Source organism: Lactuca saligna, chromosome 3 (genome assembly GCF_052625555.1).
Source record: "Lactuca saligna cultivar CGN05327 chromosome 3, ASM5262555v1, whole genome shotgun sequence".
Classification (NCBI taxonomy): Eukaryota; Viridiplantae; Streptophyta; class Magnoliopsida; order Asterales; family Asteraceae; genus Lactuca; species Lactuca saligna.
In genome coordinates this window covers 173,471,661-173,477,919 of record NC_136419.1, presented here as the reverse complement: position 1 = coordinate 173,477,919, position 6,259 = coordinate 173,471,661, and the positions used below count along the sequence as shown (strand labels likewise).

At 33.3% G+C, this 6,259-nt stretch overlaps 1 pseudogene; it reads left to right on the top strand.

Moving 5' to 3' along the window:
- Positions 1-2,009: 2,009 nt before the first annotated feature.
- LOC145037487 (protein SHORT-ROOT pseudogene) lies at positions 2,010-3,811 on the top strand (annotated as a pseudogene).
- Positions 3,812-6,259: the final 2,448 nt, after the last annotated feature.

Genomic DNA, 6,259 nt, shown 5'->3' with positions numbered 1-6,259 from the left:
AATTATTGACAAAACAATAAATAATATATAATCCTCCTTTAAAACTCGATTTAGGGTTTTTTCATGAACGAATGACTTCTTCTTCTCCTATGATTGCGCTTCTTCTTCTAAAGTGATGATCCCGAACTCAAGTCCAAAACCCTAATTCTTGACTTAAGGCAACAAGGGCTCCTTTACCCCTACCTTAATGGGCCTCCCTCCCCTTAAGGCCCAAATCCACAAAAAGCCCCAAAAGGCATCCATGCCCAACTCTAAGGCCTCTAAGGCCCAATATGACCCACGAACCCCCAACATGGCCTTAAGCCCAAAAAATGACCTGCTACAATCAGATAGACCTAAGGCCGAACTTAAACAAGTCCATGCATACGCCCAACATATACTTTAGACCCTCGATATGGTTGTTTGATGCCTAAATTAGCTCCTGTGGATATAAAGAATGATGAAATCGAACTTGGAATGAAGAACTTATGGCCTTCGGAAGATTAGTTCTTGACCCTTAACCCTAGCTGAGTATGTTGGGCGTACGCTAGGAGTACACCGGGCGTATTGGCTTCAAAATCATAGAGGCTTCAACATACGTTGAGCGTATGCATGGAATTGTTTAAGTTAGGCCTCAGGCCCACCTAATTGTAGCAAGTCATTTTAGGCTTAAGGTCATGTTGGGGTTCTTGGGCCATATTGGGCATTAAAGGCCTTATAGTTAGGCTTGGATGCCTTTTGGGGATTTTTATGGATTTGGGCCTTAAGGGGAGGGAGGCCCATAAAGGCAGAGGTAAAGGGGCCATTTTTGCCTTAAGTCAAGAATTAGGGTTTTGGACTTGAGTTCGAGATCATCACTTTAGAAGAGGAAGAGCAATCATAGGAGAAGAAGAAGCCATTCGTTCATGAAAAAACCCTAAATCAAGTTTTAAAGGAGGAATATATCATTTATTGTTTTATCAATAATTTTTATGTCATGTCATAATAGTTAAGCCAACTCATGATTTAACATGTAAGAGTCAATTACCGGTGGGTAATATTTGAACAAAACATATAGTTTGTTGGTGTTTTTTATACAAAAAGTTTATTTTATGGTGTTTTTTGAATATACCAAACTCGGATGGTGTTTTTTGAACGATTTTGAAACATAGTTACCTCTTTGAGTTATTTCCTCTTCTCTTTTTTTCTTTACCTATTTTTTACTGGTAATTGCCGGTTACCACAGAGCTAAATTTGAACAAAGAGTATACTTCGTTGGTGTTTTTTGTACAAATGCTTTACTTGGATGATGTTTTTTGAGCACATCAAATTTAAATGGTATTTTTTGAATAATTTTGAAACATAATTACCTATATCAGTCATTTTCCCAATAACATTTCAATTTAAATTTGAAGGGTTTTTTTTTTTTTATGAAAAAAAAAAAAAAAAAAAAAAAAAAAAAAAAAAAAAAAAAAAACCCTTAAAGCTTTAACCTAATAAACTAAAACAAAGTTTTAACTTTAATTCCATTTTTTCCCTAAAAACTGTGAGTATCAACACTTTTGATTGTCGACATTTATATATGGTTTTATGCTAAACATTTGGTGGTAAATCGCGATGTTCCCAAAAACATCATATATAAAAAGTCACGATTGAGTTGAACTTTAAACATTTGTTCCTAATTTATTTTTGAGCACCCTACCGTCTAATACTCCACGGACTACCAACAAAAACTTAACACATCAAAACAATATAGTAATTAATATTCGACTTTTCACAGATACTAAAAAAAAAGATAATTAATTCAAGATTGCATTAAATTTATTATCTACTATATTATATATCATCAAGGATGTGACATGCATAATTAAAGCTTGTATTTGTTGAAGTGATGCTGTCGCATAACAACTAAAAAGGAATCGGCCCCATTGACGACGGCAAATAGGCACCTACAAATTATTTAAAAACTTATACATAATGATAAGGGTAATCACAAGTCTTAAATACAAGATTTTTTGGTTCAAAGGATTCGTTAAAATCAATTAGGACAAAAGTCCGTTTACGAAATGTCTTTAAAAATATAGACAAAAAATCAAATAATCAGTATATAATTCTAAACACCCACCAAACGTTTGAAGCACTAGTATGTCTAGAAGACGGCCAAGTCGTTGCAATGAAAAGTGTTGATAGCCTGCAAGATATACAACTCATCATTCATACACATTTTTTTTCTAATGGAGAGAACACAACTCTCTCCCTACACCAACCACCACACAACAAGAAAAGAGCAAAGCATCCACACATACACAGACTCTGGTGGTGGCGAGACTTGTCCAGACGACGATAAGTGGGCTTCTAGACTTCTACGACAGTGTGCTCAAGCCATCTCTGAAAAAGACTCCGCCAAGATCAACCACCTTCTATGGATGTTAAACGAGCTATCATCGCCCTATGGTGACTGTGATCAGAAACTCGCTTATTACTTCTTGCAAGCTCTCTTTTGCAAAGCAACGGAGTCTGGACAAAGATGCTACAAGACGTTGGTCTCAGTCGCCGACAAGAGCCACTGTTTTGATTCCGCCAGAAAACTCATACTTAAGTTCCAAGAGGTTTCGCCTTGGACTACGTTCGGCCATGTCGCATCTAATGGTGCTATTTTGGAGGCTTTTGATGGTGAGACCAAACTTCATATAATTGATATAAGCAACACGCTTTGCACCCAATGGCCTACTTTGCTTGAAGCTTTAGCGACTCGGAGCGATGAAACTCCTAGCCTAAAGTTGACTGTGGTTGTCACAGCCAGCCTCGTGAGTTCAGTAATGAAAGAGATCACTCAAAGAATGGAGAAATTTGCTCGTTTGATGGGTGTTCCTTTCGAGATTAAGGTAATCAATGGATCAAATATGCCACTAGGGAATCTTACCAAGGAAGAGTTAGGTGTCAAGGAAGACGAAGCTGTAGCGGTGAATTGTATAGGGGCTTTAAAAAGAGTTGAGGTAGAAGAAAGAGGTGACGTGATTCGGCTATTCAGCTCTTTAAAGCCTCGTGTGGTGACCATAGTAGAAGAAGAAGCCGATTTTACTAGTTCTAGAAGCGACTTTGTGAAGTGCTTTGATGATTGTTTGAGGTACTACACTTTGTACTTTGAGATGTTGGAAGATAGCTTTACACCCACGAGCAATGAAAGGTTGATGTTAGAGAGAGAGTGCTCAAGAAGCATCATTAGGGTTTTGTCTTGTGATGACAAACAGAATATTGGCTCAGGAGATTGCGAGAGGAGGGAGAAAGGTAACCAATGGTGTGAGAGGCTGAAGGAGGTTTTTTCCAATGTAGGGTTTAGTGATGACGTGGTGGACGATGTAAAGGCGTTGCTTAGAAGGTATCGAACTGGATGGTCTCTTGTACACGATCAAACCAATACCAAAACAGACTCTGGAATCTATTTGGCTTGGAAAGATGAATCAGTTGTATGGGCTTCAGCTTGGAAACCCTAATCTAGAAACGAATATGTTGAATCTTTATTTATGCAAATCAGGATGTTGAAAATCTAAATTTAGGTTCACTGAAACTACCGCGGATTCTAGCACTTAAAGGTTTGAAGATAGATAGGAGAAGATATATTATTTTTTATGGACAACAAGATCGGAGAAACTTCATCTAAGATGAGTGATTTTGGAATTACGTACTTTTTTCCGTGGGTGGTTTGTGTGTTGTTTGTTTTAGCTTTTCTTGATGTGGTAAAGTGTTCTGCAATTGTGCTTTCCACTTTATGTTTGTTGTTGTGTTACTGGAATTTGGAGGGCCTTTTCCAGGGTAGTTATCTTTCTATTAAATTGGTACAATTTTTTCAAAATGATTTCCTTAAGTTAAAGCAAGCAAAACCTCGGAAAGATATTCACACGTACTCATAGGGGTATTAATAAATCGAGTAACAGCTTTTTAATGATGATGCATATATATATTATGACTACAGCTTTTTAATGATGATGCATATATATAGTATGACTACATTTTATTACCCATAGTAGTATATTTATTCCACGAAATAAACCAAAGTAACAAATCGACGATCTCCTTATTTGAGGCTATTCTTTTGCGTTCTTGTACTTGGAATTCTAATCAGTTCGAAGGACGTAAAGTAGATTGGATTATTTGGCATGTCATATCCTTATGCAGCCTTCTCTTCGTTATAATCGCTGTTGAGGCTATTTAACTAATTGTTCTAAAAATTTTCATTATGATCTGATCAATGTAAGGAGTCCTTATGATCAGAGCCAATGATATTTTTTCAAGAATTTTTTTAGAACAATAATTAATACATTACTTAACTACAATGTAAGGAGTCCACCAAGATTGTTAAAATCAAGATTTTATGTATGATCATCTCTAGGTTTACAATACCATTGATCGGATCCTGAAATTCCACAATAAAAACATAATTTCAACTTATAAGTATAAAAAATGAAAAATATCTACACCGTTCTATTTTTTGTTTTCTGATATAAAGTTATAAAAACTACAAAATATCAATCACAATATTAAAAAGTAAAGGTTAAATGGATAGAGCAAACATCCTAAAATGGTAAATTCAAATTTTCAATTTGTTTATTTTATTTTTATTTTTTCTAATTATTTAAATATTAAAAAAAATCAAAGGACTATGTGATTGGATCATATCCCGATTCTACGATCCTACAATATTACTTGCAACTACCTCAACCCATATTTGAACCGTATACGACATGACTCGTTTTTCACGCTTATGATTATAAGATCGTATGATCTACCATCAAGATCATGATATTGATAATCATGGTCATAACCAACATATATTTTTGTAATAAGTTTGGTGTTGGTTGGTTATGATCGGGGTTTCATTAGAAGTTATACTTGCTTGGTTATTTGTTTATGGGTGCGTTACTCTGTGTTAGGTGATGCTTTAGACCCCTATCTCCATTAGCTTCCATAACTAGGTGACCTTAAAATAGTTCTTGTAGGTTAAATTAGTTGTTTGGATCATAGTGTTTGATCTTTATTTTCTTTAACCAATTATTCACTTTATGTTATTGTAAACAAACACTGTGATTTAAAAGTGGTATCAGAACAATTTGTTCGTAATTATTAGCATTAGAAATCGAGTTTTGGTCTCTTGATGGTGTATTGTTTTGTAAAACATGTGAAAATTTTATGTGTATAAAAATCTATGCTATCATAGCGTGCTATAAGAGTGCTATAATGTTTTTTGGTGGTACTGAACCACTATTTGAAATAGCTTTTATTATTAACGGTGGCGCTGTTATTGATGCTATTGATTGCCATTTACCGCGAACGCCATTAGCGCTATAGTGATCCTACATCCGTTTTTACAATTTCGTATACATTGAGCTAATTTGACCAAGAAAAAACCGATTGTGGTCTATTTCAGTATTAAATCTGTATTTGTTTTTTTAATTCGTCCACTACACTTTTTGTTTTAATCATTCCAAATAATGAAGAACTAATTATAAACTACAAAGCAACGAATGAAAACTTCTATTTCTTGTCTCTTTTTATACTTAGAAACTACTAACGGCTTGAGGTGCGATAATATTTTGATACTTTTTAGTTTCCATATTATAAACTTATACTAGGTGAATGTCCGTGCGTTGTGTAGTGGGATAACTATGTAGTTTAATATGGTTATATATGGTTTAATGTATTGTGAATAAGTCATACATAAAACTTGTATGCAATTAAATAACATGTATATTTTTTGATTTACAGATTTTTTATCATAATAAATAATAAATTTTTTTAACTATTAGTTTAAAATTTTAAATGTAATTTTTATGTACACATTAGTATCTAATGTAATTAGTTGATGATTGATTAGATATGAATTCTCATTTGTGGTCGTATATTTATGTTGAAGCTCATTAAAATACATATTTAACGACTTTTGTTAGTTTTACTATTGAATAGAAAATGGTGCCGTATTTAAAGTAAATATAAAAAATCTCATTCTCAATCTATTTTAAAATAGTGACATATTTTAAGTTAATATAAAAAATCATATTCTAGAACTAATAAAAAGAAAAAACGGAGTCAAAATTTTTAACTATAATAAAGTTGATTTCAATTAAAAAATGCTTAATCAAAGATAATATCATTAAATAAACATCATAAGATATTATGTTATATTCAAATTACAGATATCATTTTTGTAAGAGTCGTTTAAAATATAAGACTATAGTGCCTAATACAACAATGTAATAAGCAAATGACCCTAACATATTTTAAATAAAATATAATAATAATAATA